Here is a 24,219-nt window from a genome sequence, read left to right as displayed (position 1 = left end):
TGGCCCACCCTTACCAAGCCCCCTCAACAGCTAGCCACACCCACCTTAGGGGTTGTACTAGCTGCTGCGGTTGTCCAACTGCAGCAAGGGCTTTGCAGGCTCCTTGTGCCAGCACAGTCCTCCCATGCAGAATTTATGCTGCTGAGGGCACTGCATCCTGGGTCATCGATATTAAGGTCAGAAGGGACCATTATGATCATCTAGTCTGACCTCCTGCACAATGCAGGCCACAGAATCTCACCCACCTACTCCTGCGATAAACCTCTCACCTATGCCTGAGCTATTGAAGTCCTCAAATCATGGTTTAAAGACTTCGGGTGCAGAGAATCCTCCAGCAAGTGACCCGTGCCCCATGCTACAGAGGAAGGCGAAAAAACCCCAGGGCCTCTTCCAATCTGCCCTGGAGGAAAATTCCTTCCCGACCCCAAATATGGCGATCAGCTGAACCCTGAGCATGTGGGCAAGATTCACCAGCCAGATACCCAGAAAAGAATTCTCTGTCGTAACTCAGATGCCACCCCATCTAACATCCCATCACAGGCCATTGGGCCTATTTACCATGAGTAGTTAAAGATTAATTAATTGCCAAAATCATGTCATGCCAGTAGAAGGCAGAAAAACCTAGGGATGGATCAAGGCCATTTACACACAACTCTAATGAACAGCAGCCACTTCTTGGGTGGAGGGCACCAATGAAGCAGCACAGTCAGCCAGCTACACAGCAGGGGACGGGACCGGCCTGAGTAAACCTCTGTTCTTAGGCAATGGGGTGTTTAACATTCACATTGAGCAGATGGCGCCTTTGTTTTTAAGTCTCCATCATAAAGGCAGATGTTATTTTTTGTTGCTACAATATCTAATATCCTGCATCTTTTAATGTCATTACACCTCTGTTAGTCTTTATGCTGCTGAAATAACTGTGTGCTGATGGAGACACATGCTGACTCACACCTGTGGATAAGAACATAAGAACAGCCATACTGGGTCAGACCAAAGGTCCATCAAGCCCTGTATCCTGTCCTCCGACAGTGGCCAATGGCAGGTGCCCCAGAGGGAATGAACAGACAGGTTATCATCAAGTGAAATAAGGTAAACTAATTTTTAGAAAGTTCAGGCTCAGATCATACATGGGCCAATATTTGTTTTGTTACAAATGAAACGAAAATATTTTGAAAGACAAGGTGGATGAGGTGTAATATCTTTTATCATTGTTTACAGTGGTGTTGTAGCCGTAGAGATTCAAAGATTTTTGAGGGACAAGGTGGTGAGGTAATATTATTTATTGGACCAACTTCTGTTGGTGAAAAAGACAAGCTTTCCAGCTTCTTCCATGTAAACTCAAGTCAATGGGAGTTGCCCATGTGACTTAATAGTATAATCTGATTTGCAGAGTATAGGTAATGCTTTGTTCACCTTGTAAATTTTGTATTCAAAAAGTGCAGGTCTGCTTGTGTTAAATCAAAATTAATAACAGGATTTTGGCCAAGTTTTATATAGGTTGAAACTGGCTATATAGGACCAAGGGCCAGTTTTAAAAATTGAGATTTCTCTCCTCTTTTCAGTTGTGTTTTTCTGGTCCCATTCCAGTTAACAATCAGTATTTTGCTTTCAACCACATTTAATTTTGCCTCCTGATAGGCTTCCCTCTGGCTTTGATGAGTTGTGATATTATAAGTAGGATGGAGTGGGGTTCATTTTAATTATTTAAAATGTCACGATTAATGAGACATCATTGCAGTCTAACTAAGAAATTAGTTATAGCAACAGAAATAGCATTCATTCTACTACTGTCATGCATTCTACATGGGCCTAGACTACTCAGAAGCTTAAGCTAATGCAGAATGCTGTCCCCTGTTTGTTGACTACGAGTGCAAATACACAGGAAGTATTCAGAACTCGGCGAGTTGTACTGTCTCTTGTGTGGAGTTTTTAATCTTAATAATCTGCAAGAGCCTGATTCAACCCCAACTGAAGTCAATGGAAAGACACCCATTGACTTCAAAGTGAGTTGGATCAGCTCTCTGGGCCATACATCCACAACTGAGGTCAGAAGAGGCATTTTGTATGAAAGACCCTTTGTGTATAATGGAGGGAGCTGCTGACAGAGCATTCTCTCTGACAGGTCCTTGATTTTCAAATTTGCTTCCCTTTAGCTCCTCTTTCTTTGCAGGTGCTTGGTGTAGTTTGGAAATTCATAGGCAAAGGGACTGGAGATCATGGCTAGGGTGCTAGCCCTAGACTTAGGAGACATGGGTACAATTTCCAGATTTGCCACAGGCTTCCTGTATGACCTTGGACAAGTCACTTAGTCTCTCTGTGCCTTCAGTTCCCCATCTGTAAAATGGGAATATCAGCACTTCCCTACCTCACAGAGGTGTTGTGAGGCTAAATATGTTAAAGAATGTGAGTTGCTCAGTTACTACTGTAAAGGAGGGCCATAGAAATAACTCAAGGTATGTCTACACTGCAGTAAAACACCTGTGGCTGGTCTGAGTCAGTTGGCTCAGGCTGTGGGGCTATAAAATTGCAGTGTAGTCATTCAGGCTCAGGCTGGAGCACAGGTTCTGGAACCCTCCCACTTCGTGGGGTCCCGGAGCCTGGGCTCAAGCCTGAGCTCAAACGATTGCAGCACACTGCAATTTTATAGCCCCGCAGCCCAAGCCCCACCAGCCTGAGTCAGAGGACATGGGCCAGCAAAGGTGTTTTATTACAGTGTAGATATACCAATGGGTTACAGAGAGTTTTCCTGGGCTTGTACACACTGCCATCTGGCCATGGGAAGAAAGCTGGAAGAAAATACATTGTGACAGGAGGGGCAGATGGGTTGTGTCTAACAAGACTTTTGTTTTGTGTTTGTTTAAAATCACAGTATCTTCATCTATTCTTGTCTCTATGCAGACAGCAAATAAAGATCACAAAAAGAAAATTAAAGAATCCGATCTGGCTGCTGTTTGAGAGGGGGATGCAAACTTCACCCAGCAGAAGGGCTGCACTGATAGTTTACTGAGGTCCCATGAAACTCACCCTAATTGTGTATATCAACTTCACGTATTGTAAACTGAGTTTACAACTTCATTCAATTTTTCCCCTTTCAAGGTGGAATTTAGAGACTCAGGAAGCGGAATTCCTGCATACTCAAATGCAAAAGGTTTTCCAATTCTTATTCCTTCTTTAAATAACACATGATTCTCTATAGACCACACTGACTGTGTACCAGTTGAATTTATGGAAGAATTGCACCAGTACACCACATACCTTACCCCAAAATGCTTGCCTAACTGAAGTCACCAACATCTCTCACAACCAAGCCCTTAGTTTTTCTCTAGAGTGTCTGATGATTCTGCTCATTCATCCCATCTCTCATCAGTGCTTGGACACATTTACTTCCTTGATCACTACAGGTGCAGATCAGGTGCAGGCTAACCACCATCTGTGGCGCTTAGTAACCTCCAATTTGCTGTTCAGTTGTTCTGCTGTCCCTCTCGACTGGTGTCATAACAAGCTTCTGGCTCTCTCAGCCATTTCTTCCATTGGTCCTGTGGCCCCTTCACCAAAGCTACTTAGAATTCTAAGCACTTTCCACCTAGGCTGTGCAGAAACTCTCCTGGGATTCCCATGAAAGAAAGGTTTCAGAGTGGTAGCCGTGTTAGTCTGTATCAGCAAAAACAATGAGGAGTCCTTGTGCCCCTGGTTGTTTTTCCATAAAAGAAAGAAAATCTTTATTTGGTACTTTTTGTCCTTTAGTTCTGCATCACACACATCATAGCCATCTTGGCATTAACTCCAACTGGATTTCTTTTCATACAATCCTTGGAGGCCTCCAATTAATATTTACTACTTTGCTGGTAGCTCTATCAATAGAGAATAATCCATACATTCCAAATAAATCCTTCATTAAAAATCCAGGCTATTCATTGAATCTCCTGTTTACAACATTTTTATTTAAACGTAGTGTAGTAAATGTCAGTCTCTGTAACCTGATCAACCACAAAACCTTCAGGTTTAGCACCTCCACACTCTCAAGCCATGCGTGAAATATCTACACAAATTGCAAAGGGTATCATGATTAAAATGACCTAACACTCCTTCCGCACTGTGTATCTGTCCCATAGTTTGTTTTGGAGAGGACAGCCTGTTCTCAGACTGTTTTGCACCTTTACAGTGGGATATTAAAGGACTGCTGCATTCCACTCTACAGGTGGCTGCATTTCAGTGTGTGAAGTGACCTCCACCCCATATGCACTGTAAAATTCTACTACCCTGGTCAGGGTCATATCTGAGAACGTCCAGAAGTGCATTAAGCAATGTGACTAGATTCTTTTTCCCTTTTTTCCCAATTTCTCTCCAAGTCAAAAATTATGTGAGTGTTGGTTATGGTTTTCTAATTTACGTTACGCGAACTGTGCTATGTGTGTTTGTTACCGAAGACAAGATCCAAGGAGAGTGCCTGGCACTTGGAACAGAACATGGTGACATTTGAGGTGGTTCTTAAATCCTGTGGGAGATCGTTTCCCCAGCCTAAAATTCTATGGGATCATTTTAAAGAAAAGGAGCTATATAAATAAATATGAGACTGCATTACTATTCACTTCTGCAGCTCTTTTTGTGAGCGCTATGACATCACAGCATGCTCTGACTGCTTTGCAGGGTTTTATGGGGGGGTTAGTGTTGTTTATTGCACCTTAAATCTAGACCTCTCACTGCACTTATTTTTCAGATATGTTAGCTCAAACTATGAGAGTCATGGATTTGATTCTGAATTAGGGAAGTTTTGTATTCAGTTGGCTGGCTGCTACTATCAATGATTAATGCAAGAGTACTATTGATTTCTGCTCTCTGTGCCTGGTAATGAAAAACTGAACAGATATGCAAAGGAGCAAAGAAGTAAGGTCTAGTATTAAAGCGATTTATTTCTACATAGTCCAAGTTGACACTGAATTATTTTACCTTATTAATCTATAAAGTTGTATTCAGTCTTCACACATCTGTTCAACTTCCTCTGTTGCTTTAACTAAATACTGTACATTATTCTTCTTTGCTTCCTGCCCTAAAATGTGTTGGGTTGCTGGGCCCTTTTATAATGCAGCCCCATTCCCAGCACTCGGAGATGGGGATACATACCTCCAACTCCTGGGTGCCGGCAATGGGGCAGCAGGGCACGCGCTACAGCTCGAGCCCAGCCACAGGAGGAGCGTGAGGAGAAGAGGGCCGGGCAGCAGCGGGAGAGGCGCACGCCACACGACCCCGGCCTCAACAGCCAAATGCTGAGCGCTCGCGGGACGCGCTAGTTCCTCCCCTGCCCTGACCCAGCCAATGGGAGCTGCGGGGCGGGGGGCGGGGCAGCATGCGGACCCACCCGGCAGCCCCTAAGGCTAGGAGTTGGTTATGAGGGCTGCTTCCCTACCCGGGAGCCGCGCGGCATGGCGGCTAGCAGGGAGCCTGCCAGCCCCGCTGCGTGGCGCTGTTAACTGGATAGTCAACAGCCCAGTCAGCGGTGCTGATCGGAGCCGCCAGGATCCCTTTTCAACCGGGTGTTCCGGTCCAAAATCAGACACGTGGTCACCCTAAACGTGCCGCGCCTCCCTTCCTGAGACCCTGAGCCACCTGGCGGGAAAAGCAGAAACTCTTCCCGAAGAACACTGCGCTTTTTATATGCGCGATGCAAGTTCTGGGTCAGCTGAGGAGGCGGTATCTGCTACTCAGCTTCCCGGGTTCATCAGTGGAATCCAGGGAGATTACTGATGAACCCAGGAAGCGGAGTAGCACATACGGCCTCTGCAGCCACCACAGAACCTGCATGGCACACAATAATAAGCAAAAAGAAAAGGAGTACTTGTGGCACCTTAGAGACTAACCAATTTATTTGAGCATAAGCTTTCGTGAGCTACAGCTCACTTCATCGGATGCATACTGTGGAAAGTGTAGAAGATCTTTTTATATACACACAAAGCATGAAAAAATACCTCCTCCCACCCCACTCTCCTGCTGGCAATAGCTTATCCAAAGTGACCACTCTCCTTACAATGTGTATGATAATCAAGGTGGGCCATTTCCAGCACAAATCCAGGGTTTAACAAGAACATCTGGGGGGGTGGGGGGGTAGGAAAAAACAAGGGGAAATAGGTTACCTTGCATAATGACTTAGCCACTCCCAGTCTCTATTCAAGCCTAAGTTAATTGTATCCAATTTGCAAATGAATTCCAATTCAACAGTTTCTCGCTGGAGTCTGGATTTGAAGTTTTTTTGATTCTGTAAAATCAGGATGGTAGATACCTTACAGGGTAATTAGATTCAAAACATAGAGAATCCCTCTAGGCAAAACCTTAAGTTACAAAAAAGACACACAGACAGAAATAGTCGTTCTATTCAGCACAGTTCTTTTCTCAGCCATTTAAAGAAATCATAATCTAATACATACCTAGCTAGATTACTTACTAAAAGTTCTAAGACTCCATTCCTGTTCTATCCCTGGCAAAAGCAGCGTACCGACAGACACAGACCCTTTGTTTCTCTCCCTCCTCCCAGCTTTTGAAAGTATCTTGTCTCCTCATTGGTCATTTTGGTCAGGTGCCAGCGAGGTTACCTTTAGCTTCTTAACCCTTTACAGGTGAGAGGATTTTTCCTCTGGCCTCCTGAGGAAACTACAATCCATCGGTGATCTTCCTGATAACACCATCCTGGCCACTATGGATGTAGAAGCCCTCTACACCAACATTCTACACAAAGATGGACTACAAGCCGTCAAGAACACTATCCCTGATAATGTCACGGCTAACCTGGTGGCTGAACTTTGTGACTTTGTCCTTACCCATAACTATTTTACATTTGGGGACAATGTATACCTTCAGATCAGCGGCACTGCTATGGGTACCCGCATGGCCCCACATTATGCCAACATTTTTATGGCTGACTTAGAACAACGCTTCCTCAGCTCTCGTCCCCTAACGCCCCTATTCTACTTGCGCTATATTGATGACATCTTCCTCATCTGGACCCATGGAAAAGAAGCCCTTGAGGAATTCCACCATGATTTCAACAATTTCCATCCCACCATCAACCTCAGCCTGGTCCAGTCCACACAAGAGATCCACTTCCTGGACACTACAGTGCTAATAAACGATGGTCACATAAACACCACCCTATACCGGAAACCTACTGACCGCTATTCCTACCTACATGCCTCCAGCTTTCACCCTGACCACACCACATGATCCATCATCTACAGCCAAGCTCTGCGATACAACCGCATTTGCTCCAACCCCTCAGACAGAGACAAACACCTACAAGATCTCTATCAAGCATTCTTACAACTACAATACCCACCTGCGGAAGTGAAGAAACAGATTGATAGAGCCAGAAGAGTTCCCAGAAGTCACCTACTACAGAACAGGCCAAACAAAGAAAATAACAGAATGCCACTAGCCGTCACCTTCAGCCCCCAACTAAAACCCCTCCAACGCATTATTAGGGATCTACAACCTATCCTGAAGGATGACCCAACACTCTCACAAATCTTGGGAGACAGGCCAGTCCTTGCCTAGAGACAGCCCCCCAACCTGAAGCAAATACTCACCAGCAACCACATACCACACAACAGAACCACTAACCCAGGAACCTATCCTTGCAACAAGGCCCGTTGCCAACTGTGCCCACATATCTATTCAGGGGACAACATCACAGGGCCTAATAACATCAGCCGCACTATCAGAGGCTCGTTCACCTGCACATCCACCAATGTGATATATGCCATCATGTGCCAGCAATGCCCCTCTGCCATGTACATTGGTCAAACTGGACAGTCTCTACATAAAAGAATAAATGGACACAAATCAGATGTCAAGAATTATAACATTCATAAACCAGTCGGAGAACACTTCAATCTCTCTGGTCACGCAATTACAGACATGAAGGTCGCTATCTTACAACAAAAAAACTTCAAATCCAGACTCCAGCGAGAAACTGTTGAATTGGAATTCATTTGCAAATTGGATACAATTAACTTAGGCTTGAATAGAGATTGGGAGTGGTTAAGTCATTATGCAAGGTAACCTATTTCCCCTTGTTTTTTCCTACCCCCCCCCCCCCACCAGACGTTCTTGTTAAACCCTGGATTTGTGCTGGAAATGGCCCATCTTGATTATCATACACATTGTAAGGAGAGTGGTCACTTCAGATAAGCTATTACCAGCAGGAGAGTGGGGTGGGAGGAGGTATTTTTTCATGCTTTGTGTGTATATAAAAAGATCTTCTACACTTTCCACAGTCTGCATCCGATGAAGTGAGCTGTAGCTCATGAAAGCTTATGCTCAAATAAATTGGTTAGTCTCTAAGGTGCCACAAGTACTCCTTTTCTTTTTGCAAATACAGACTAACACGGCTGTTACTCTGAAACCAATAATAAGCAAAAACTTCTTCTGGCAGAAGCCCCGCCCACTCCCAGCCCACTCCCAGCCCAATCACAAAAACTCACGACCTGGCATCCGGTGGCAGTGGCTGCACCAGGGGAAGCATAGCCTCCCTTGGCCTATTATACCTGCTGCCTATGGTTCTAATAAATACATTGTATGAACAGAAACTTGACATTTCTCAAATCATTATTCCACAATGTAATACAGTTAAACCAAAGCCTACATCACCCTGTGGAGCCTGTTCTCTCCCTGCAGGGTATGAGTAACTCCCATTGAAGTTACTTACCACTTCTCCTTTTTATCTTCTCCCCACTGACTTCAAAGGAGGTGACATGTATCCTGCAGGGGAGAACTAGGCACCCAGTGGAGAGAGGTGAAAGGACAGAAAGAGAAGGCGATAAAGGAAATAGGAAGCAGAATATGAATGATGGGAAAGAAGCTGTAAGTGGAGATGGACATCTTGGGTCCAATGCTGCTCTTGGTCACATCTGTGCAGCTCATCTGACTTCAGAGGAGTTTCACAGGTAGATATGACAACAGGATTTGGGTCCTTATATAATATCCTCCAACAACCTGCATAAAGGGAAGGAGTCAGATGGGGAGGACAAGGGAATGGGGAAATGAAGAGAAGGAAACAACAAATTGTGTCTAAAGCTAACGGTCACACTTTATATTAAGGTTCCTGTCACAGGGTGGCTGGCCCTTCCAAAGGGAGATAGGTCTCAGCCCACTTGTGGCACAGCTGATTTGCCTTCCCAGGTAGACAGAACAAAGAAAGTCATGTGACAGATGGTCATGTGACTAAATCGGGCTTCTAAGGCAATAGAGAAACAGAGGCCCATAAACAGCCAAAAGGGGGGAACGGCAGAGAGATGCTGTCTCCTGCAGTGGTCCCACAGGAAGGGAGTTGTGGCTGGGTAGGAAGACCCACCTAAAATTTTGTTTTCCTTTTAGGGAGAAGACAAAGAAGGCAGGCCAGGCCTTATATCTTCTCCAGCTCTCAAGAGCAGGAAAGAAAGGCAGGAAGGAGAGGCAGTGCCCAACGTAAGGCTGGGTGGAAGACTTTTCATGTTTGTTTTGGACCTTTGTGATAATAAAACCAGAGCCCAAGAAGGGCTGTTACTGGATTGGTGAAAGCCTCTTTTTGCATTTATTAAAGAAACCAGAGGGGAAACAGAGGCATGGCTCTGCAAAACCACCACTGGTCACAAGAGGACACATAAGAGGTGGCTAACATTATTACAGTTCCATTTTTAAAAGTGTTAATAACTGATGAGTAGGTGTTTTAATAAATGGTTAATTGATTGTTATAGAGTCCAACAGATCAATAGGTTGTTCATAACCATAGTTTATAATAACCATGCTATAAGATTTTCCAGTGATGTTTATAATCATCTATAACACGCAGTACTCATGTCTAACATGGTTATTACATCTATTAGTTATTTATTAACCTCTTATAAATTAAACCTTTATATAACCATGACCACTGTTATCCTCTAAAAGATAGAACTTCTCAAGCTACTGAAAGAAGAAAACCAAAGTTGTAGAGAGAACTAGGAGGTTAATGGGGATGAGGGAAATACCTACCTACCCCATTTTAGCATACTTACAAACTCTTCCTATACTACGTAAGGGCCAAACTTGCCGGATGCTGAACTCAGTGGGAGTGGATGGCACTCAACACCTCTCATGTTTAGATCATTAGAGTGTTAGCAACCAATGAATTCCTCCTAACCCAGAGCCATTCTGAAGCCAAATACAGATTGATGACAGATAGGGTGACCAGACAGCAAATGTGAAAAATTAGGTGGGGGGTAATAGGAGCCTATATAAGAAAAAGACCCAAAAATCGGGACTGTCCCTATAAAATTGGGACATCTGGTCACCCTAATGACAGATTAAGAAGAGATATCTGAGAGGGATGCTTCACTTTTAAGTGCAGCCATAGCCTATCCAGGGAACTAGTCAACTATGCCTTGAGAATCCTAATCTGAACTGCTCCAGACTATAAACAAGCAGAAAGTGAGAACTGTCATTTGCACTGGCACTTTTGTAGCCGGCACTGCAAGGTATTTACGTGCCAGATATGCTAAACATCCATATGCCTCTTCATGCTTCAGCCACCATTTCAGAGGACATGCTTCCATGTTGATGAAGCTTGTTAAAAAATAATGCGTTAATTAAATTTGTGACTGAATTCCTTGGGGGAGAATTGTATGTCCCCTGCTCTGTTTTACCCACCTTCTGCCATATATTTCATGTTATAACATTCTCGGATGATGACCCAGCACATGTTCATTTTAAGAACACTTCCAGTGCAGATTTCACAAAATGCAAAGAAGGAACCAACATGAGATTTCTAAAGATAGCTACAGCACTTGACCAAGGTTTAAGAATCTGAAGTGCCTTCCAAAATCTGAGCGGGACGAGGTATAGAGCATGCTTTCAGAAGTCTTAAAAGAGCAACACTCTGCTGCAGAAACTACAGAACCTGAACCACCAAAAAAGAAAATCAACCTTCTCCTGGTGGCATCTGACTCAGATAATGAAAATGAACATGCGTCAGTCCACACTGCTTTGGATGGTTATTGAGCAGAACCCATCACCAGCATGGACGCATTTCCCCTGGAATGGTGGTTGAAGCATGAAGGGACATATGAATCTTTAGTGCATCTGGCATGTAAATATCTTGCAACGCGGACTGCAACAGTGCCATGAGAATGCCTGTTCTCACTTTCAGGTGACACTGTAAACAAGAAGGGGGAGCATTATCTCATGCAAACTTAAACAAACTTGTTTGTCTGAGCGATTGGCTGAACAAGAAGTAGGACTGAGTGGACTTGCAGGCTCTAAAATTTTATATTTTTGAATGCAGTTTTTTTGCACATAATTTTACATTTGTAAGTTCAACTTTCATGATAAAGAAATTGCACTACAGTACTCGTATTAGGTGAATTGAAAAATACTGGTTTTTTTACAGTGCAAATACTTGTAATCAAATATAAGTATAAAGTGAGCACTGTACACTTTGTATTCTGTGTTGTAATTGAAATAAATATATTTGAAAATGTAGAAATATCCAAAAATATTTAAATAAATGGTATTCTATTGTTGTTTAACACTGTGATTAATCGCACAATTAATCACAATTATTTTTTTAATTGCACGATTAATTGCAATTAATTTTTTTAATCACTTGACAGCCCTAATATATATGTATTTTTCATATATATATTATTTTTATAGTTGCTTTCACTTCCCCTCTAAATCAGTTTTTTTAAAACCAATACCGCCTCCTTTCCTGATTGTGAAATTGTGGCTTTTTGGGCAACTAGTAAAGTGTTCTTAAACAATTTACAAGTATTATTCACTTTTTTAAATTAAATTCATCCTCCCAGCTGATTTGGCTCATAATTGTTTTCAGCTTCATGAAGCTGGCCCCTTTAAAGCACCAAGTTTATATATTACTCGTTTGGACTTTAGTCTGTTTGCTCATTATAAATGTGATTTAGTCATGATCACTTGTACCTAAGTGACCATTCATTTTAATTATGTGCCCTGTGTAAAGAGGACAAAAGATCCCATAATGAATAAAATGTTTGTCATGATCCCTAACATACCCTCTGGAATCCCAAGTCATTAAAAACATTTACACAGTTTTTCTCTTAAATTAATGCATTGTAATGCTTAAGATTAAGAGCCCCGAAGGCTAAAGTTCTCTATGCACAGAATAGCCCGTGTATATGTAAATAGTTAGATAATGTGCCAGTAGATTTTGCTTAAGAATATATAGCGTCGTTCCTGGGTTTTGTTGGGCCAATAAAACTTTTTGTTATTGTGCACTATAAAATGGCTACATATGTGCTACTCTTTACATGGAGCTCTTAACTCCCAGACAGAAGTGATTTTCAGAGCCCAGTTTTCATACTTGAACCCCTCGATTGGTTCTGCATTAGGGCACTCAAATTGGTACACAAGTACCTGAAAGAGATAAATGAGTGCCTATTTGATCATTTCTATTCCAAATATGAAACTGGACAGCATTTGAAAATTAAGCCCACAGTCACAATTGACCCAGACTATATTAGAAATGGGGACATCCATTACTTCATTTCCTAAAATAAGCTGTCCCTTGGTGCTGAAACAAGAATAGAAATCATTGCCATTATAATTAGATTAATCCTTCTTCCTGAGGACTCAGAAAGAAATGCCCAGCTAGGCAGATCTTTTAATATTTTAAAATTAATTATTTTACCTCTTTTTTTAAAAAAAAGAAACAAGTATAATTTTAACTTTGTTGTTTATACAGGAAACTGGTGGCAATTGTACAAAGAGAAATAAGATTGATAATAATTTGCACCTCTGTAGCACTGAGGATCCCAAAGTGCCTTGCAAGGATTAGTTAACTGAGCATTTTCCAAAGAATATCGATGAATGAAGAAAGATCACAGAGGATTTTTAGCGGTCATAGTAACTTATATAAATGTATGGAAGATAAATTAGGAGCATTGCATTTGCAATGCAAAAAAACCCTTAGCTGTGGCCAATGCAAAATTAATTTGGGAGGTATCAGTCTGGATTCCTAGTGGTAAGTGTCCATGTCACAAAATCCACCACCATAGCTGGTACTCCAACTTTCTTGGAGTCTGGTTTGGCATCTCCAGGACTGATGTACATAGAATCCTAGTAATGTAGGGCTGGAGGGAACCTCAAGCGGTCATCAAGTCCACCTCCCTGCACTGAAGCAGAACCAAATAAACCTAGCCCATCTCTGACAGGTGTTTGTCCAACCTATTCTTAAAAAAATGCGATGATGAGGATTGCACAACCTCCCTTGGAAGTCTATTCCAGGTCTTAACTATCCTTATAGTTAGAAAGTGTTTCCTAATATCTAACCTGAATCTTCCTTGCTGCAGTTTAAACCCATTACTTTTTCTCCAAATTACTTGTCTTCTTCAGTGGACAAGAACAATGAATCACCACCCTCTTTAAAACAGCCCTTAACATATTGGAAGACCGTTATCAGGTCTCCCCTGGGTCTTCTTTTCTCAAGACTAAACATGCCCAGTTTTTTTAACGTTCCTCATAGGTCACTTTAGATAAGCTATTACCAGCAGGAGAGTGGGGTGAGGGGGAGAGAAAACCTGGATTTGTGCTGGAAATGTCCCACCTTGATTATCATACACATTGTAAGGAGAGTCATCACTTTAGATAAGCTATTACCAGCAGGAGAGTGGGGTGGGGGGAGAGAAAACCTTGTGAAGTGATAAACACCCATTTTTTCATGGTCTGTGTGTATAAAAATATCCTCACTGCATTTTCCACTTTTATGCATCCGATGAAGTGAGCTGTAGCTCACGAAAGCTTATGCTCAAATAAATTGGTTAGTCTCTAAGGTGCCACAAGTACTCCTTTTCTTTTTGCGAATACAGACTAACACAGCTGCTACTCTGAAACCCTCATAGGTCAGGTTTTCTAAACTTTTTCTCATTTTTGTTGCTTCTCCTCGTGGTGATTCCTATTCCAAGAGTGGGTCCCTATACACTTATGCCCAGAGGTGATCCCTAAAGAAGAGAGTTGAAGCACATTGATAGGACATTACAAAGAGACTTACCCTGCCACAGCTCCGGCTACACTTCTTCAGAGTATAAATATCCAGGGGTGTCAATCCGGCAATTTTCTTCAGTGCTAACTTCACACAGAGAGACTCAAAACTGTAAAATTAAAAAAAAGAAAAGAAAAAGAAAGCACTTCTGCTGCTTAAGGGAAGTAAGTGATCAAAGAGTTCTTTTAAAATGGTGTTAAAAATTAAAGTGTTAAATTCACACTGATCCAAGAATGAGATAATAAGCTGAAGGCCTTTTACTTCTTAGCTGCATTTGTTGATAGTGTTAGATTCTAATCTCTGGTAGAGGTTTGTGAACGAAGCAGTGTTATCTTTAATTCAAGTCTCAATGTATTTTTCCTGGTATGTCTCAGGGTCCATGCTTTAATGTGCTGAGAACTGCCCAGAAATGCTGAGCTCCCTCAACTCCCAGAGAAAGATTTCACAGAAAAATTCTAACTTCTGTATGTTTTGCTACCTTGAAGAAATAGTCTCTGGAAAATCTCCATTTTTCTTTCTTGTAAAGCCTATCATTTCTGATGTGTGCCATTCTCCACATGGGAGGGTAAAGGTAGTTTTTGTCCTTGTACTTGTACCTTGGATTTTTGCTCCAGAGGTGGTAGATGTTATACATTATGAATAGTCCTTTTATTATTATATATTATTTGTACCTAGGGGTACCTGGGAGCCCCAGTCATGGACCAGGACCCCCACTGAGCTAGGTGCTGTACAAACACAGAACAAAAAGATGGTCTCTGCCCCAAAGATCTTACAGTCTAAGAATACGACACGAGACAATACATGGATACAGACAGACAGATCACTGCAAGGAAAAAATTGGTCAGTATGATGAGCTGTATAGGATAACATTTTCAAAAGTGCCTAAGTGATCTAGAAGTTTTAATCCTATTTCCCAAGTCCAATTTGATCATAATGGTCTCTCCTGGCTTTAAAATCAATGAACTTCAATGGCTCTTAAGTGCTCACTAGGGCGCTTTTGAAAACTTTATCCATAATCTGGATCACTAGCTGAGATTAGAAAGTTTTCTTAGTGATTTGCAGGATCTCACACAGTATTTATTATAAAAAGAAAAGGAGTACTAGTGGCACCTTAGAGACTAAACAATTTGGTTAGTCTCTAAGGTGCCACTAGTGCTCCTTTTCTTTCTGCGAATACAGACTAGCACGGCTGCTACTTTGAAACCTGTATTTATTATGTATACTGGGGATTGGGGCCCCATTGTTCTAGGGATTGTACATGCATATTAGTGAAAAGATGGTTCCTGCCCCAAAGAGCTGAGTAAGTAAGTAAAAGCTTACAAACTTTTGCTTGTATTGTAATATAGTTTTCCTGGTGGTTTGCAATCTCTTCTGATATGTGCTTTGCTCTTTTGGTTTCCACTCATTCTATCTAAAATGTTCATACTGCACTCTTCACCATGGTATCATTATTGTCCATTCCCTCTTCTTGTGTGTCTCCCCCCACCATGTAAATAAGGAGCCACCCATGGAAAGTCATGATGACTGCATTTACAACAAATCAAAGGTGACATTTATTCACCCAGCATGTAGTCAGCCTGTGGAATTCATTGGCACAGCAGGTTGTTGACCAAATATTGTAGCTGGATTTGTGAAAAGATTGGATACGTTTATGACCAATAACACAGGCTGGGATTTTTCAAAGGGATTTAACTCCAATAAAATTCATTGGGTGCCTAACTCTCTTAGGTTCCTTTTAAACTCCCAGCCATAATGTATACTGTAATGCCTTCTAAGATAAGGTTAATTGCATATTATGCTTCTGGACATAAATCAATCCCCACGCTGGCCAGGAAGGAATTTCTCCACCATCTGCATGTCAACATGGGCTACGGGAGAAGGGGTTCATCTTCCTATGTGTCATGTGATGGTGGAAAAGAATCCCAGAGTTGTTTTCTTCTAACACTGAACAAGGAACATTAATAGCATAAAGGAAAAACTGCATTAGCCCTAAAGCCATGCTTGTTCTCTCGCTCTCTCCCTCTCTCTCTCTCGCTATCTCTGCTTCATTGCAGTTTCTGCCTGTATCTTTTCCCAACCCCACTCTTGCCTGGCTTCCTATTCCTGTTTTAAAGAAACAGTGCATGTATCCTCACACTCTGAAGCATCAACCAGTGGCCACTACCAAACGCAAAATGCTAGACTTGATGGACAAATGTTCTGATGCAATATGGCAATTTCTTTGTTCCTGCCCTTCCCACATTTCTCTGTCTGGCCTGGAACACTGTTTCCTCATGCTCCTATACAGATGCCTCTTCACTTCTTCTTAATACATCCCTAAAATATCCCAACTTTTACCTGGTGATCTTCCCTAGCAAAAAGCCAACTACCCTCCTGCCTCCTGTAATATTAATTAATATTCATTGATTGATCTGTCTTTATTTTCATTACACTGCAGTATTTGGCAATAGTGCTGCATTCCAAAAACTTCGTTTTCTCCGTCTGTTGCCTTCTGGGTCCACATTTCACACTCAGACAGAGCAAAGGAAAAGGACAGATATGTCCTGATTTGTTTTTAAATATTTCCAGTATTGCCAAGCTGCTCTATTTGACCGACACTGTTGCAACTGACCTGAAAAGATCACTGGCGCCATCTGCTGGAGACATGCAAACATGAACATATTTTTAGTTTATGTTTAAATGGTATGCCCAACATGAAGAAGTTACTCACCGTGTGCAGTAACGATGGCTCTTCGAGATGTGTGTCCCTATGGGTGCTCCGCTGTAGGTGTGCTTGTGTCCCTGCACTGCTGATTGGAGAATATCAGTAGCAGTGTCTGCTAGCACTGCATATGTGCTGTCTCTCCTTGTGCTGCGCCACGAGCAGGGCTGTCCTTACCCATACGCAAAGTCCGCAGCTGCATAGGGCATCAGGAAACTTGGGGCACCAAATTTCCTGGTTCCCTGTGCAGTGCGTGCTGCTCCAGCTCCTGCCCCGCCTCTTCCCCACGGCCCCCGCCCCACCTCTTCCCACCCCTGAGGACTGCAGCGGGGCTGGACCTGCACTCCCCGCCACCGGTGAGTGCAGGGACCTGGCCCCAGCTGCGCCGCCAGTGAGTGCTGGGGGGTGGTTCCCCCCTGCCCCACAAGCCAGCCCCTCCCCCCCGTGGAGACCTGGGGCCAGCCCCCTCCACCCCCATGGAGGCCTGGGCCCCCACACCCTCCCCCGCAGGGGGGCTGCATAGGGCCCCAGAATAGCTAGGGATGGCCCTGGCCACGAGGCTAGCCAGCACACATGGGCTAACTCCCTTCGGTTCCTGCTCTACCGCAGAGTCACTGACAAGAACGCTGAAATAAAGGTGAGGAGGGTGGGTTGTGGAGCACCCATAGGTACAAACATCTCAAAGAACCATCGTTACTGCACAAGGTAACTTCTTCTTTGAGTGGTGTCCCTATGGGTGCTTCACTGTAGGTAACTCCTAAGCAGTATCCCTTCTGGAGGGCTGGGACTTTGGAATCGTGTCAGTTACAGATGACAGCGCTGTGGAAGCGAAGATGGCATCGGAGGTGGAGTCCCCAGTGATCGCATAATGATCTGCAAAAGTGTGGACTGACGCCCATGTCGCCACTCTACAGATCTCTGAGATAGGAACATTCTTGAAGAAGGCAACAGATGAGGAGATTGACCTTGTGGAGTGTGTATGAATAGTATCTGCAAACTTGGTAACAGTGTCAGACACGGTTCAAGACACACTTGGAGGGTCTTTGGGCTGATATTGCTGAACTCTTTGGTCTTTCCACAATGGAGAGGAAAAGCCTGGGAGACTTCCTGAAAACCTTTGTCCTGTCCAGGTAGAAGGCTAGGCCTCTCCTGACATCAGTGTATAATTCAGTCCCCCTGTTGTCTTTGTGAGGCTTGGGGTAGAAGATTGGAAGATGTATCAATTGGTTCATGTGACATGGGCAGGTTACTTTAGGAAGGTATTTTGGATGTGGCCTGAGCATAACCTTGTCCTGAAAGAATACTGTGTTGCAGGGGATGTGCCATCAGAGCCACTATTTATCCTATTCTCCTAGCTGAGGTCACTGCTATCAGGAAGGCTGTTTTCTTTGAGAGGTATGTGAGCGAACAGGTGGCCATGGGTTAGAAGGGAGGCCTAGTCAGTCCTTTCGGTATCAGGTTGAGGTCCCATGTGGGAGTAAGAAGTCAAAGTTGTGGGAAGAGGTTTACTATACCCTTGGGGAACCTTTTGGTGGTCGGGTGTGACAGCACTGAGTATCCCTCTACTGGTTGGTGGAAGGCTGTTATATCTGCTAGGTGGGTTATGAGAGAGCTTAGAGACAGCCCTGATCTTTTTAGGGCCAGTGCACAGTCTGAGATATGTGGAAGAGTTGCAGATGTAGGGGAGATTTGTTGTGAAGTACACCAAATCTGAAACCTGAACCATTTTTGCAGGTAAGTATGTCGTGTCAAGGACTTTCTACTGTGTAATAGTACCTCTTGCACCTCCTTTGAAAAGGAGCTTTCTAGGTGTTTGAACCAAGAAGGAGCCATGCCTTGAGGTGGAGAAACCCCAAGTTGGGTTGTGGGTATGTCCTCTGTCCTGGGAGAGGAGGTACAGAGTGAGTGGGAGAGGGATCAGCGGGAACATCATGAGCTGTGACAGATAAACATACCAGGTCTGTCTCGGCCAAGTAGGAGTGATCAGAATGACGTGTGCTTCATCTCTTTTTATTTTCAGCAGGACCTTCAATAGTAGGGGAAAGGAGGAAAGGCGTAAAGAAGGTCCGCGCCTCAGGGGAGGAGGAGAGCATTGTCCAGAGAGTGTTGTCCTATCCCCGCTCTGGAGCAGTAGCATGGACATTTCTTGTTCAGGTAGTTGGCAAACAAGTCTGTGGTCGCAAAAAGAAAAGGAGTACTAGTGGCACCTTAGAGACTAACCAATTTATTTGAGCATAAGCTTTTGTGAGCTACAGCTCACTTCATCGGATGCATTCAGTGGAAAATACAGTGAGGAGATTTATATACACACAGAACATGAAAAAATGGGTGTTATCATACACACTGTAAGGAGAGTGGTCACTTAAGATGAGCTATTACCAGCAGGAGAGTGGGGGAGGGGGAGAAAACCTTTTGTAGTGATAATCAAGGTGGGCCATTTCCAGCAGTTAACAGGAACGTCTGAGGAGCAGTGGGGGGTGGGAGAAATAAACATGAGGAAATAGTTTTACTTTGTGTAATGACACATCCACTCCCAGTCTCTATTCAAGCCTAAGTTAATTGTATCCAGTTTGCAAATTAATTCCAATTCAGCAGTCTCTCGTTGGAGTCTGTTTTTGAAGTCTTTTTGTTCTAATATTGCGACCTTTAGGTCTGAAATCGAGTGACCAGAGAGATTGAAGTGTTCTCTGACTGGTTTATGAATGTTATAATTCTTGACATCTGATTTATGTCCATTTATTCTTTTATGTAGAGACTGTCCAGTTTGACCAATGTACATGGCAGAGGGGCATTGCTGGCACATGATGGCATATATCACATTGGTAGATGTGCAGGTGAACGAGCCTCTGATAGTGCGGCTGATGTGATTAGGCCCTATGATGGTGTCCCCTGAATAGATATGTGGACACAGTTGGCAACGGGCTTTGTTGCAAGGATAGTTTCCTGGGTTAGTGGTTCTGTTGTGTGGCGTGTGGTTGCTGGTGAGTATTTGCTTCAGGTTGAGGGGCTGTCTCTAGGCAAGGACTGGCCTGTCTCCCAAGATTTGTGAGAGTGATGGGTTGTCCTTCAGGATAGGTCGTAGATCCTTGATGATGCATTGGAGAGGTTTTACTTGGGGGCTGAAGGTGATGGCTAGTGGCGTTCTGTTATTTTCTTTGTTAGGCCTGTCCTGTAGTAGGTGACTTCTGGGTACTCTTCTGGCTCTGTCAATTTGTTTCTTCACTTCAGCAGGTGGGTATTGTAGTTGTAAGAATGCTTGATAGAGATCTTGTAGGTGTTTGTCTCTGTCTGAGGGGTTGGAGCAAATGCGGTTGTATCGTAGAGCTTGGCTGTAGACGATGGATCGTGTGGTGTGGTCTGGGTGAAAGCTGGAGGCATGTAGGTAGGAATAGCGGTCAGTAGGTTTCCGGTATAGGGTGGTGTTTATGTGACCATCGCTTATTAGCACCGTAGTGTCCAGGAAGTGGATCTCTTGTGTGGACTGGTCCAGGCTGAGGTTGATGGTGGGATGGAAATTGTTGAAATCATGGTGGAATTCCTCAAGGGCTTCTTTTCCATGGGTCCAGATGAGGAAGATGTCATCAATGTAGCGCAAGTAGAGTAGGGGCGTTAGGGGACGAGAGCTGAGGACGCGTTGTTCTAAGTCAGCCATAAAAATGTTGGCATAATGTGGGGCCATGCGGGTACCCATAGCAGTGCTGCTGATTTGAAGGTATACATTGTCCCCAAATGTGAAATAGTTATGGGTGAGGACAAAGTCTCAAAGTTCAGCCACCAGGTTTGCCGTGACATTATCGGGGATACTGTTCCTGACGGCTTGTAGTCCATCTTTGTGTGGAATGTTGGTGTAGAGGGCTTCTACATCCATAGTGGCCAGGATGGTGTTATCAGGAAGATCACCAATGGATTGTAGTTTCCTCAGAAAGTCAGTGGTGTCTCGAAGATAGCTGGGAGTGCTGGTAGCATAGGGCCTGAGGAGGGAGTCTACATAGCCAGACAATCCTGCTGTCAGGATGCCAATGCCTGAGATGATGGGGCGCCCAGGATTTCCAGGTTTATGGATCTTGGGTAGTGAGTAGAATGCCCCAGGTCAGGGTTCCAAGGGTGTGTCTGTGCGGATTTGTTCTTGTGCTTTTTCAGGGAGTTTCTTGAGCAAATGCTGTAATTTCTTTTGGTAACCCTCAGTGGGATCAGAGGGTAATGACTTGTAGAAAGTGGTGTTGGAGAGCTGCCTAGCAGCCTCTTGTTCATATTCTGACCTATTCATGATGACGACAGCACCTCCTTTGTCGGCCTTTTTGACAGTCTGTGGTCGGTGTGCCCCACTGCCTGAATAGATCAGGAAGTACTGCTGGGTCTATCTCCCACTTGTAGTCATGTGGGAATTTGCAACTGAGACTGCTCACTATGGAGTTTTGTGTGCTGAGAGGTAGGCTGCTGACAGTGTGATGTCATGGGAGATACACCAGTTCCATAGTCTCATCACCTCCATGCAGAGGGAGGGTGACCTGGCTCCCCCTTATCGATTTATATAGTACATGCAGGCTATGTTGTCTGTTAGGACTCTTGTGTGTGATCCTTTGAGCAGCGGAAGGAAGCAGGTGCAAGCATTCCTGACCGCCTTTAGCTCTAGGAAGTTGATGTTAAGGAATAATATCTTCATGGGTGACCATTTGCCTTGTGTTGTAAAGCTGTTTAGATGTGCACCCCACCTTATTGTTATCCGCACACTCTAGGGCACCCACCTTTACCTCATTCCTTGGGCTCAGGGTGTAACCTGCTGTGGGTTTGCGGGGTCTTTTACCAGTAAAAGAACCCTACACAGTAATATCCTTAATCTCTATTTATTAACAATCACCAAAACAGAATGCATACGCTAAGCATACAATGCTCACCACTCCCAATAAAGCAGATGAACTTTTCCTGGTGGCTAGTCAGGATCGGGTCATCCAGGGATTCCAGCTTCTGCACGATATAGTAGGCAGAGTGTTGAGATCTGGCAGCTCTGATCTTGGGCTGTGTCTTGGAGTTGGTTCCAAAGAACTTCCTTTTGGACTCCAGTTTATATAGTGAAACTTGAGTCCTGCTTAGCTATACTTTAACCAAGTATTTTACTAAAATATTACAAAATAATTATTTGACCAATCCTAACATATTGTGAAACAATTCTTTACCCAATCATACCCCACCACCTTAATTGATTTAAATCAGGGTTTCTCAAACTGGGAGTCCTGACCCCTCAGGGGGTCACGAGGTTATTACATGGGGGGTCGTGAGCTGTCAGCCTCCACCCCAAATCCCGCTTTGCCTCCAGCATTTATAATAGTGTTAAATATATTTAAAAGTGTTTTTAATTTATAGGGGGGGATCACACTCAGAAGCTTGCTATGTGAAAGGGGTCACCAGTACAAAAGTTTGAGAACCACTGATTTAAATCTTGCAAAATTAGTTATGCAACATCAGAAACGATCAAAGAATCAGACAGAGACCATGCAGATAAACAATAGAGAAGTGGGGTCCATAAAGACAAAATAATAAAGAAGTATAGATTTCACAACCACAACTGTTGATAAGTGATTCCGTGACAGCAATGCTATTAAACAAAGTTTTCTTTAAACATCTTAAGATCTCTTTCTTTATCTGGCGATGGTGGGTACTGTTAGGACATTATCGCTTCCTGAACAATCCGATATTACATTGTTTTAATGGAATTTAGATGGAATGTGAGGAGGTGACTTTCTGCTTCTTGGCTCATGGCTGCTGTTCTCCGAATATGGCTGCAGGAAAAGGCCTCAGACCTTACACTATGAGCGATGAGTCGGTGGTGAAAAGCAACGACAGGGGGGTTTGCGAGAAGGGGTATCCCTTTGCAAATGTTGGCTAGGTCTTTCCACCCATCTAAGGAGATTTTGACTTGGTGGGTAGGGAGAGGGGTTTGTCGAGTCTGTCCCTCTTTGGTCTGTAAACCAAGCTGAACCACATCTGTAGACATTGCATATGAAGCCCGGCGTGTGGCATTATCGTTGTGCCCGCTGCCATATGCCTCAAGAGTTGTAGGCAGTGTCTGGCTGATATTTGTGGGCTGTTTTAAACTGTCTATGAGTGTGATCAAAGAGAGGGATCTGTGTTGAGGTACGAGGGTTCTGGCCTGTAAAAAGTCAAGGTCGGAGCGTCTGAATTCCAGACACTGCATTGAAGTGAGGGTTGATTTCTGGGCGTTGATTTGTAAGCCCAGCTCTGTAAACAAGTACATTGCAGCTTTGGTGACTCAGTGAGCCTCTTGCAGAAACGAGGCTCTGAGGAGGCAATCGTCCAGATAAGGGTAAATCATGATTCCTTGGGAACATAAGTGAGGAGCCACTACTGAGAGAACCTTGGAAAATACGCTTGGGGCCGATGATAGTCCGAAGGGGAGCACTCTATATTGGTAGTGGTCTTGTCCTAGAGCGAATCTGAGAAATAGTCTGAGAGTCAATAGGATTGAGATACGAAAATAGGTGTCTTTTGAAGGTTGAGGCCAAAAAACAGTCTCCCTGTTCCAACGCTGGAATAAGCGTTGCTAGAGTGACCATCTTGAATTTTTGAGCCTTGACAAACTTGTTGAGAGCTCTGAGGTCTAGTATAGGTCTCCCTTCCTCTTGGGTACTAGGAAATAATGAGAGTAGAACCCTTTGCCTCATAGATGTTGAGGTCTTGATTCTATGACTTCTAACTGGAGGAGATGATCTACCTCTTGTAGTAACTTTCATAAGAAGGATCCCTGAAGAGGACAGGGAAGGGTGTTGTGGAGGGGGTAGGGAGATAAAATGCATAGAGTACCCATTGTTAACGATCTCTAGGACGCATCAGTCTGATGTTATGCATTCCCAGGTACTGCAGAATGGCTGCCAACTGGTGGCCAAATGGGTAAGTAGCAGTGGTCAGTTGTAGCAATTGGGGGGAGTGGTCTATTAGCACTTCTACCAACACATCAAAATTGGTGCTTGGATGTAGATGGCTGGGACAAGGAAGATTGCCCACAATCCTCACCAGGGGCCAACATTGCTGACCCTCCTAGTGGCCTGGATTGGAGCCCAGTAGAGTGGGTGGGCCCAGGCTTCCCTACCACTACCCCCTGGCTGGGGAGGATGCTAGCCCCTGGGCCACCTAAGGACCCTACTACAGGGGTTTGGTTATTTGACAAAAAATTGAAAGTTTCTATGAACAGCAGACACTTTTGCTAAATTTCATTTAGTCAAAAATCCAATTTTCCAACATAAAACAGATTTGACAGAAAATATTTGATCATCCCTAGGAGGGTTAGTGATTCTTACTCTAAACTGAGCCTGTCCTGTAAGGGGATTGATTAGTTCCTGCTCTGTGTGGAAAGACGCTTATTGACTCTAACGAGCTTTGGATCACACCTTAAGTTCAATAAGTTTTCAATGTTCCTCTTCAACACAATATGTCGTCTTGGGACATTGGTATTCACTGGGGCATTCACCAACAGTTTTCTAGTCCT

This window comes from Natator depressus, chromosome 1 (assembly GCF_965152275.1).
Source record: "Natator depressus isolate rNatDep1 chromosome 1, rNatDep2.hap1, whole genome shotgun sequence".
NCBI classification, from domain to species: Eukaryota; Metazoa; Chordata; order Testudines; family Cheloniidae; genus Natator; species Natator depressus.
The sequence above is the reverse complement of the archived record's forward strand: the minus strand, read 5'-3'. Positions refer to the sequence as shown.